Raw genomic sequence first — 12349 nt, 5'->3', positions numbered from 1 at the left:
TAAAACTGATTACTTATAATCAGTTTTCGTCCAGTTTGGCCGACGTCAATTTTAGGTGAACCATGCTGGAATTTGGGGGTGGCCCGGGCAACCAAAATCCAAATTAAAGTCATGGCCGGGCCATGGCTGACCCTGGTTATGACTAATATATATAGTTCACAGTGTCATCACTATGCTTGGCTGTTATATACCCTCTTTACACGGGCAGCCTTAACCATGGTCAAGCTTAACAGCAGTTAAGGCGTTTAACCGCGGTTAGAGTTAACTTCAGTTCGCCGCGCTTACACACAGTTCAGCCATTTCGGTTAGTGCGACAAAACAGATTATGTGATACTCGCCTCATTGAAGTTAAAACGTCGCCCACTGAGGCGCATTATTAAACAGGGCTACGTTGAAAAGAACACATAAGAGGAAAAACGTTGTTTCTTGTGCTAAGGCCTGTTTTAGAAGTTTTTTCTTTGTGCTTGTGGCTGTCGTTAGCTTAAATCTAAAAACAAGTTCTAAACAATAAACACAGTCGACTTCGTAGCCGACTGCGCGTTCTGCTTTGGCTACTTTAGCCTCTTTTCCCCGTGACTGCTCGCTGCGACGCATCACTGCTCACTGCTATCGTTGTTTATTTTCGTGGCTTTTCTTTCACAGTGAATGCTGTACTTGTGTAGTCAAGATCCTCCGCACGTCTTGTGTGTCAATCCTATGTTGGCCCTTAGCAGGCCTGTCGCGAACGAGGGCGACGCTCAATATTGGGCTGCGTTCGTAGCGCATCAGGCAGCGCTACAACGCCTGCGCGTACAGATTCTGGCGCTGAGCGCTGAAATTGTCATGCTGGAAGAGACGAGGAAGCGACACCGGAGGCGGCCGAAGCTCTTTTTGTTGGCGGCGGCGCACCTGTCCGTCCGTGAGCGAAATCTGTCGGCGTACCCGCGCCCAGACTCGTGGTACGAGACCACGCTTCCGCACCTTCCGGACAGCGGACTCCGAGAAAACTTTCGGATCAACCGCGGCACATTCCGGTACATGGTGGCTGTTTGTGGAAGCATGAGCCGGCCATATGCCAACATGCAGAGAGCGATTCCGCTGGAGAAACGCGTGGCGATCGGCTTGTACCGCCTCGCAACATGAGCAGATGAGCGGACTGTTGCAAACTTGTTTGGCGTGAGCACTGCGTCAGTTAATTTAATATTTCTCGAATTTTGCACCGTGGTTGTGGAGAAGTTGGAAGCACGATTTGTGCATTTCCCAACACCAGCTGAGCTATACGAGCACATGTGTAAATTCACAACAGTCATTGCGTTAATTTAATATTTCACGAATTCTGCGGCGTGGTAGTGGAGTAGTTGGAAGCACGATTTGTGCATTTCCCAACACCAGCTGAGCTTTACGAGCATATGTGTAAATTCACAGCAGTCTGTGGTTTATCTCAAGGTGTCGGTGCAATCGATGGCTGTTATATCGAGGTGTGCACCCCCAAAGCAAGAATCTGCTGAATAATACAATCATAAGGGGTGGTACAGTGTCGCTCTACTTGCTGTAGCCGACCACACATACAGGTTCCTATGCACGAATGTTGGGAGCCCTGGTAGGAACAATGACTCGGCACTGTTTCAGAAGTCTCGACTGCCAGCTACTCTGGCTAGTGAGCTGTTCCGACAAGAAACATAGCTCATTGAAGGTGTGGGAGTTGGCACAATTATTCTTGGTAATCAAGTTTTCCCCTTGCAGACGCACTTGATGAAGCTGTACCCCTTCCAGGTGCCTCTGGGTCCCCCTCACAGACCTTTAACTAGCGGCTGCTGAATGCCAGACGTGTTGTCGAAAATGCTTTTGGACGTGTCAAGGCACGCTTTAGAATGGTGCTGAAGGCACCATTCTAAAGCGCTGAAGGCCTTGAGTGCTGAAGGCCTTGAGTGTGACATCCACAATGTCAGTTATGTGATCCGTGCTGCTTGTGTGCTGTACAACATTTGTGAGCAGCTCAGTGACCACAGTGATTCAAGCTAGTTTGGTGTGGTGCAGAGCGCTGATGAAAGGCGGCCTCAGCCGGTGTGCGCAAGCAACCGGGAAGAGACGTCAGGTGTGGCCATCGGGGCGCCCTGGCCAAGCACCTTGCCTTGAGCTAGAACACAGTCCATGGGAAACTCAAGAACAGCTAAGAAGGACACATTTACAAAGAGGGAACAGCCCTGAACAGAGCTACACACACATTATTTAAGAAGCAGACACTGGGTTCGGCTACCATTGCACGCACATGATGCATACTCCCTAATGGAGTGAAGGTCATGAGGGTTACAACTAGTGTAATTTTCGTAACCTACATGTTCTTCATAAAATAGGTTTAGTTTATGGAGTTAACGTTCCAAAACGGCTTGGGTTATGAGTTATGCCGTAGTGAAGGGCTGCAGAATTTTCAACCACATGGGGTTCATTAACATGCACTGACATTGCACAGTACACGAGTGTCTTGCTTTGCACCTCCATTGAAAAGCCACCGTCGTGGCCAGGCTTTCAGATAATAGACTTGCATTATATAGCTAATGTTAATTATTGGTTCTTGTTAAACTACAAAACGAAGTGGTTCGTACGAACTACTAGTACTCCAGATGACAACCAAACCTTCACCTACATACAACCATCTCTAATTAACTAATAATGAAGAATTCATTACTTCCTGTAAACAAATCTCTTTCTTCAAGCAGTTTTGCTCACAGGCGATAGTAAAATGCCAGCATGAGCTTTCCATTTTTATGTGATTCATTCTTGTTGAGAACTGCTGTTTATGTTGCTGTTTCATTGCCATTCTACTAACTTTTTCATTGTTGTGTTTGTGTCACATGGTCTGCATATTGGAAGCTATTCTATAACTTGCTGTTTGCTTATAATTTTCGTGTATAACTGGCCATCTTCTTGCCACATTGCCAATCAGCAACTTGTTGGTACCTTGTCAAGCAGTTCAAGCTTTTAGTCTTGCACTCCTGCTTCTGAAAGCAGAAAATGGCAGAAAGGAACAACCACAGGAAGACACAGCAGTGGCGCTTTTTCTGTCTCTGTGTCTTCTTGTGTTCCGTTGCGCCATTCAACTTTGTTCTGAAAGCAGTATAGTGAATGAAATGCATTCACTATACAGACCTTTCCAATAAGGGCCCCCTGGGTATCACCATGTTTTTTCTCTAGGCTGTTGCATGCACCTGATGCTATCCCAATGGAAGCGGATACCTCTGACCAAAAAAGCTGTTGGTACTTACAATCATACTACAGTGAACATTTTCTATCTAGTCGAAGATTAAGCAATAGTTGCGAGAAAGTTTTTCCTTTTGCCCATGAAGGTAACGAAATCATGTCGGTCACAGGTGGTGGTGGTGGTAGTGGTTTTATTAAAAATAATAGTAAAAAGGAAGGAAAAGATTTTTGCTAGCCCCGGCATCTGCCATCAATACTGAAGCACCTGAGCTGGGGCAGCGGAAATAAAGGACAGCAGGCAGAATGGAGAAATGAAATGAAAGAGGTGAGGGCACAGGAATAGAGGACAGGGGGAGAAGTAATATGTACAAACTATTTACACAGGTGGAAGCTTCATATTTTCGCACACGTCATCCACACACAAAGCAAACACAAATAAGTGACGCACATGTGACCCAATGGTGAGAGCTTTGAAGAACTTAGTGTGATATATTTCATTACATTCCCATCTCAACTCGTTAAACCAAAGTACGCTTTCTGTGAACAATTTCATGTCATTACTACTTGCTGTTTTCAAAATTCCCCACTGTTCTATAACTTGCCCCCCACCCAAGAAAACCAGTTATGTTGCAAGAAAAATATCAGCCTTGTAGCAAACAGTTCCTGGTGAACATGCAGCAGCCAGTGGTTCTGCGTGGACAAGCAGGTGGAGTGTTACTGCGAGATCAGCAGCAATGTACTTGCCAGACTTGTTTGATTATTGCACTTGTGTACCCCTGCAGTGTAAGCATGGGCTCTATTAATAACAAATACTGCAAGCTACCACGGTAGCCAGCCCGCACAATACAATTCACTGTTTAAAACACAATACAAAACTTGTAGCAGTAAAAGACCTTTCATCTTATCACATGCTGTAATATCAAATAACTTCCATCTGTTTTGATCACTCTTTATTGAGCGAGTCGTTATTTTCTTTGTTGTCTAGACATTTTGCAAGCAGTAGCACCATGTTTGCATTTATGGCAATCGCTTCCTTCTAAAGGCGCACCATTATCTTGCGCATTTTGTGTGCCTTGCGGTCGGCCTTTGCTGCTGCCTCGCATTCTTCTTTATGGACGGCAACTAGCTGCTCTATAGCAGATCCTTGTCGCTTGTGGCGGCTCTTTTGGGGTTCCCTTCTTTTGGCGCTTGTGACAGCACCGGCACTGCTGCTTGCCCCTGCTGTGGCACTGCTGCTTACGCCAGCACTGGCTCTGCTTGTGTCGCCGCTGCTGTTGCCTGTGCTTTGCGGTACAGGTGCTGCAGCACTGGCACTGCACATGGGGGAGCTGGCCGCAAGTTGTGAGAGGTCGTCTCTTCTGCTTCCTTCAGGCAGGCTGTCCTCCCATGACAGGAGCACATCCCAGCCGTCTGGTGCATCATTGACAACTGGCTGCTGCACATGACGAAACATACAAGACAACACGTTATCTCAGAAAAGACGGTAAATGTGTCCTAATGTAATGCAATCATCCGCTTCCACAATATATTACAGAAACACAAACTGATCATGGCCAAACTGGAAAGAAGGCAGCGGTTCAAATTGTTGTTTTCCTGAACATAACTAAATAGATATAAGAAGATCCAGACATGTATTACATCAGCATTTCTTAGCTTCAACTTTCACATGAATCAATGGGTTCAGTTCAGTTTTTTCTTGAATACTGTTGCGGAGTGCAATCGCCTTCCTTTAGGTTTATGTGACTCGAAATATTTTGTGAAGGAGTTGAAGGATTTTTGTACGGCTTCTAGTGTTGGTGCTGTGATGAATGTTGGATTTTATGCCCTTTAAATGACTTGTGGCTGTTGCGGCTAATGGTTTTATGGCTTTTATAATTGTGTGCCCTCCTGCTTGGGCCAAAGCTATGGCTCGCAGTATGTACAAATAAATAAATGAATGAACAGCTGAACAAGACCGTATACTAAGCTGATCAAAGTCAATAACAAGCAATATGTTAAACTTTTGCAAGCATGTAGGGAATGGTTGACCAAGGGTGAACCGAGCTGATGAGGTTGAGTTTAACAGAAGTACATGGAAAATGAGGTGAGAACTCTGGCATGACAAGGCGCTGCGATTTGAAGACGCAAGTGCCATTTCCGCTCCCCATTGTCATTATTGCCGATGATTGTGGAAGTAGCTTACTCTACACCTCCCCCCCCCCCCCGAGTCTGTCCAATGGTTCCAAAGGAAGGATTGCTGGGTCAGTTGGTTCATTATTCAAAGCCTAAAAACAACACGAAAAATGGAATGATACTGAAAGAAGGAATAGAAAGCACTGAGCCTGCAATTCAGTGTATTTTATGTGAAATGGCAATAAATACAGAAAGCATGCACAAAGAGCTTATAGACAAAAACGCAATACAATACAGATATTACTTATATACTTCGAGCGAAGACAGCGCAAAAAAAAAAACAACCACAGAAGACGACACGACACAAAGTACGCTTCTCTTCTGTGGTTGTCCTTTTTTACGCTGTCGTTCATTCCAAGTATGAATCACCAACTAGCCCACCACTTTGTTTTATTGAATTACTTGGACATTACAGATATCACATAGAAATTTATTATCTACTTTGCTACTTCCCTTCAGTGTCCCTGTAGAGAAACAACAGTTCGCAATAACAGCTTATGATCGACAGGTTGCTGTATTACTCCACTGCATTCAAGCCCAGTTGCTAATAGAATCAACGGACGAAGACGAGCATCTACAAGAGAGAAGGATGAAGGGGAAGCTGCATGTTCACAGGTGTGAAAGATGAATTGTCATACAGCACTAGCAATAATATTATATCACGCAAATAAAGTCACCGAAATTCTGGTGCGTACCATAACCTCATCTTACTAGACACTTAATTCGTATCCATCCGCAGTGTGTGCACTTTGATATATGATTCCCAATTGAAAAAAAGGACGTAACCTAAACCAGCAATCCATATTGAACTCCCTGTACAACAAAGCGGTCTTTACTCTGGCATGGTAACATTAAGTATACGTAAAGACAACCAGCTAACTACCGATATGTAGAATTGCTAGAAAAAAACAAGTATTTATGGACGAGCAGTGGGAGTTGCTTGGCTAGTTGTTTCACATTTCATGACAAAGAACAACAGCACAAGGCAAAAATGTAGACGTGGAGGCCAGTGCCCGTGTTTGTGGTAGTGGTTTACACAACTGCTTAAGTGCTTAAGTCTGTTCTTTATTATCTATTGTTGGCCAGCATTTTATAATGAGTAGAAGTTCTGCACTGATAAATGAGCAGCAATGGAATTCTGAAGTGATCTGAAGGACAGATTACACGCAATGGTATAAATCACAAATTACCTCTAAACTTTACTCGGCTAGCCCATCATCGTTGATGGGAAGGCAGTCAAGGAAACTGTCGCTGCCAGTAGAAGATCCATGGGACACCAGGCGCCCCAGTTGAAATGCCTGTCCGTCTCAGCTGAATGGACAAATAAAAATGATGTGAGATATTAAATGGGTTGCTAAAAAACATTTGAAGGTTGTGATCATAGCATTTCTCTCAGTGGATTAAGCTTCACTGTACACATTCTCAATGCAAGAATAAAATTTCGTAGATAAGTGTCTAATGCATATGCACGGGTACTGGTGAAATTAATGCATGCAATTTACATTTGCAATGTGGCTAAACTACAATCTGCTAGTTGCTGCTTCACAATTGAAGCCACGACTGTGCATTATGGTTCAACTATTGTCATTCTAGCAATATATTGTTTGGTTAATTTCTAGATTTATTTATTTCATATATCTTTCCCAGGAGTCACTGTGTATACTACTTCACAAATGCTGCTAGTACACAGTGAGGCCTGGTAAAGAAATATGAAATAAATCTAGAAATTCAATTAACTACATTGTTGTTCTAGCAGATGGCCAGAAATAGCGACGCGTACAGCAATGCTGTCAGCGCTGCAGCACGCAGTGTTCAAATAAAAACGACGAACAACACGTGTGTAATGAGGAAGACGAAGTTTGCATGCAGCGCCATGCACGCGTGCACGAGCGAAGATTCTAAGTGCTGCGTATGCTGCTCCTGCCTGAGGACATTACTCTCGAGTCCTTACTACCTCAACAATGCATTCTCAAGATCGTATTCTACACTCCAGAACTGCGCGACGACGGCGAAGAGAATCGATCGACGCGTTGCTCCAACGACAACACATGCTACTGTCGCACATGCGAGGCTGACTTAAGCAGTTCAGCTGCGCTATGAAAACAGCGCCAAGAACACGATGGCACGAGCATCGTTCGGTAAAGGTCGCACTTACCGTATTTCTTGTTGAGGTTTTTTATTTTCAGCTTCACTTGTTTGCTGGTGTATGGGCCTTGTCCCGGCGGCAGCCCGGCGTTCAGTTCCCCTACAATCGCAGCATATATTCGAGCGTTGCGCGTGTTACCGTATCAGATCCGTATCAGATGCGTATCAGGGCCGCGGTTGTTGAATCAAGCCAGATGACAAAACTCTGGGAGGACGAGTCGTTCGATGTTGCTGCTGCCACGGGCGCCGCCATCTTGTCGGTTAAGGTAGCAAACGGTGGACAGCAAGCTCGATTTGGGTAACTGTGGTTAGGTGGCGTAACTGCAGTTTCGGCTGCCGTGTGAGCGCAGCTAGCTATAGTTACGGGGAACCGTAGTTACCTTAACTGCGGTTAAGGTCGCCCGTCTAAATGCGGTAATAGTGCTCCTATGCAACTGCTGCTGTGCAGCTGCTTCACTAGTAGGCAATAGAAAAATTTTCGCAAGGGAGGAGCCTCCGGATCAATTCTTTCGCACTAAAAAACGGGCAGAAATGCATTCACAGCCTGAGCGTAAGGCTACCGGCTTCTGCAATGTAGTAGACACTAACTTAAGGCATCCGCGATCACGTTGCTACTCAGTCAACAGAGCCTGCAACTCCGCCAAAATAAAACCGCAATAATTACGCACTAACGCATGACCGCGGTATTCAAAGCATATACATCGATAGAAGTACAATGTGGACTAGCGAACATTGATCATCCCTTTACTTTACGTGAGAGATGCATATATCAGAGAACAAGCTTAAATAACAGCTCCTCTGTAAGGCACCATTTCGGTTTCAGTAAAAGAAAAACAACGCCTTGTAGCATATTCGGGACAGGTGTGCTCAAGCTCATGTATTCAAATGAATGCTGTTCCCACTACAAATTAGTATCTACGGTGCTGTTATGCAAATTGGTTAAAAATCAACCTGCGAGGCGTCACCCAGTAAATGATTCATCATACTGAGCGCAGGGTAAATTTTATGTAATGTATGTACAATCGTGGTAGCACTGAAAGACTGAGCAACACGAACGACAAAAAATGTACAATTAAGGCGACGCGTTAAAGTTGAAAAATAAGAAAGGTGTCTTACATTACCGACAACGCTGTTCCTGGTCGGCACTAGGTCCCTTCTGCCGTTGCTCCCTCTGCAAGCCATCGCGTTCCTTCTGCCACTGCTCCCTCTGCAAGCCATCGCGTTTTTCTTGCTGGATCATAGCGGCCAAGCTATTCTCACGCCCCTTACGGCAGTTAAATGCAGAACAGCCCGGCATAACGCGAGCGCAAAACACAGAAAAAAATACGTGCTACGTCCGCTGCACCCAGGCTAGGCAAAAAATGGCGCGAACCGAAACGAAAATCACAAGCAAAAGCACAAGCGGCACGCGTTTTCATGGGCAACGGCAGGGAGACCAATCGGCCTGGGGCAAAAAACGACGTTCAGCAAATGCCTGCGGCCCGGCAGTGCAGAGGCAAGGAGGAAGCGACGAGGTCGCACGGTGGCGGCGAAGTTCTAATAGTGGCGGTACTTTCAAATTATCAAGAGACTTTACTTGTATCGTTGATGGCTCAGAAAAACGCATTATCGCACGTTAGAGAGCCCTGCAGGTGGCCCAGAGCAATGCGGAACCCTCCACTATGGCGTCGCTTATACAATAGCACATATGTCGCTTCAAGATGTTCAACCCCAGAATTTATTTACAAGTTCTGGCTGCAATAGTGGTCAGGTCTTCCTGAGGCCCGGTGCAGCAAACATCTTGCAGTGGCTTAGGATGTATGTTTGAATGAGAAGCCTAAGGTCTCTGTGTATATTATGTTCACATTGAAGTTATAACAAACGCGTTGGCAATTTGTCGAATTTAAGTTTAAATACATGTCCAAGAGAATGGGAATACATAGGGTGGACATTTATTAAGCATGAAGAATTTTACACTTACCCCCAACAAAATAATTACTCGGGTGTCTAGTTTTTAGTGCGTTGGAAACGCGTCTGTCCGAACGACATATCTGAAAGAACCGCTTCGCCTATTTTCATGCAGGAGGCTTGGTGGTTTGCGTGTATTAGTAGCCGATAAACATTGTGCAGAGTCCGAGTTCAGCTACAAATTTGTGGACTGGTTTCCACAGCATCAACAGAAAACAACGCGATGACTTCACCTACACTGCACACGGTAACTCACTGTAAGTGTTTCTGGTTGCCTGTAGAAGCAGAGCAGTCAGCGTGCGAGAAAGGCTGGTCACTGGTTCGCTTCAGTGGTAGGGATTGGTACCAAACGCGCAACGCTTCCCACTGTGGCGGCAAGAACTAGTGTAGTGGCGCAGGTTCAGCGCACATCTCCCATACCTCTGTCTTGTCCGCCCAGTTTCTGTTCTTCTGTAGCTAACAATCTTAAATATATGTGGATAACAATTTAATTATTTCCATTCTGGTTTTTTCAGCGATGTACTCCTGCAGCATATGCAGCAACATTAGTTCGTCTCTCTTCCTTCTACAAGCACATCGCTTTCCAAAAAAATGTGAACCAGTTCAGCGTCAAGTGCCCATTTCAAAGTTGTTATAAGACGTTCCGTAAAGTCGGCAGTGTGTACAGTCACATATTCCGTGAACACAGACAAGCACGACGTGCAGAAGGCGAAAACCGCAGTGCTGTAATTGTTCACAGATGTGACTTCGTTTTTTCTGTGGATGGCTGCATTCAGCTCTGCAAAGATTATAAATCTCTCGAGGCACACTTGAAATGTCACATTACTGAAGGAACAGTAATGAAGTGCCCATTTCAGAACTGCAGCAAAGCGTACAAGAACAAGGCTTCTTTCTCCTCCCACCTTTCACGCTACCACTGTAAGGCCACGAACTCAGCTCCACAATCGCAGGTTCAAACTATGGTCAGTGCAATTACTTCAGAAGTGGTCACAGGAAGTGTTAAGTTTGCTGAGAGCTCCTGGGACAACGAGTTTGAAAGGATTCATAGCGCACAGAATACACAGGACACAACACAAGCGCTTACTTCCACTGAATGGTCTTTATTTGGCGCTGACAGCCTTATAAAGGTCAGGTATTGCGCACGTACAAACAACTAACAATGATTATCTGGTCAAGGTCATGATGTGTCAAGGAAAGAAGAAAACCAAAAAATAAAAACATTAAAAATATATAAAAAATAAAAATAGAAAACAACAAAAACCTACCAAACAGTGCACAAGTTTCACACTTTCGCCCTCTGCCTTGCACCTAAGAAAGCTAAGTCTTTCATTGATAAAAACACCGAAGGATCACTGATACAATTTCCCAGTCCCTCTTTTTCCATCTCTGCCGCTTCAATTATTTCCCTCGTTTTTTTATTGCTACTTTTTCCTAATACTGAACACTCCTTGAAGTTAGGCGTGCACTTGTGACTATGGCAGTGACGATCCAGATTACCTGGTCCCTGATCTCTAACACTTCTGTGGTGCTCGCTGAGTCGCTTGTTCAGGCACCGGCCTGTCTGCCCGATATACAACTTGCCACATGAAAGTGGCAACCTGTATATAACGGCAGAGATGGAAAAAGAGGGACTGGGAAATTGTATCAGTGATCCTTCGGTGTTTTTATCAATGAAAGACGTAGCTTTCTTAGGTGCAAGGCAGAGGGCGAAAGTGTGAAACTTGTGCACTGTTTGGTAGGTTTTTGTTGTTTTCTATCTTTTTTTATTTTTATATATTTTTTTAATGTTTTTATTGTTTTGGTTTTCTTCTTTCCTTGACACATCATGACCTTGACAAGATAATCATTGTTAGTTGTTTGTACGTGCGCAATACCTGGCCTTTATAAGGCTGTCAGCGCCAAATAAAGACCATTCAGTGGAAGTAAGCGCTTGTGTTGTGTCCTGTGTATTCTGTGCGCTATGAATCCTTATGCTGATTACCCACTAGCCCGAACCCTGACCCTTCTGAGTTTGAAGAAGCTCTAATTCCAAGTACTCATGACGGTTCCCCCAGAGACTACCAGGAAACATGCCGTGAAGAAGTTACTGGCGCTTTCGCTCATCTGTACCTGAGATTGCTGCCCGAGCGTCACGTTCCTTCATCCACTGTGCAGCTGATCGCAGAGGCTATATATGAAATTCAGACCGCTAACATTTCGATGTCGACTTCCATTCTTAAAGCTAGGGTCAAACATGTGCGCAGTGAAGAAGTTGACAAGATAATCGACGAAGCATTTGAAGCAGATCTTGTCTTAGCTGTGCACAGAGCTCCGGGTGGTATGTTCCGGAGTAAGCACACCCGCAACTTGCATTTCAAGAAACGCTTTCTCTTTGTGGAGCCTGTTACAATGCTACTGGGAAGAAACAAAAGAAATATAGATGCAACATTTCATTACGTGCCAGTATTGAAAACACCGGAGGCCATGCTAGAAAATGAAGCTGCGGTTAAGCACTGTGATGAACTCTTGCCAAGCGCAAACAGAATAATGAAAGACTTTACCGTTGGCAGTGCTTTCAAGTCTATTTTACTTCACAACGACCTTCCAAAAGCGTTAAAGCTAATTCTTTCCACGACGCTTTTGGAGTCGTAAAACCACTCGGTTCTGCGAAGAAGCGCAAACTGCTTGCAGTTTATTTAATTCTTGGCAATCTTTGTTCATGGAACAGATGCTCAACTGACTCCATCAAGCTCTGCTTGCTTGGCAGTGAGACTTACTTTAAATACTTTGGTCAAGACAAAATATTTGCACCCCTGATTGATGATCTGAAAAAACTCGAAGCAGGCACAGTCGCAACTACAAAGGACACACTTCTGATTGGCACCGTGTGTGCAATCCTCGGTGATAATCTTGGAAGCCATGGAATTGG

The sequence above is a fragment of the Amblyomma americanum genome, chromosome 1 (genome assembly GCF_052857255.1).
Source record: "Amblyomma americanum isolate KBUSLIRL-KWMA chromosome 1, ASM5285725v1, whole genome shotgun sequence".
Taxonomy (NCBI): Eukaryota; Metazoa; Arthropoda; class Arachnida; order Ixodida; family Ixodidae; genus Amblyomma; species Amblyomma americanum.
Note: the sequence above shows the minus strand (reverse complement) of the source record.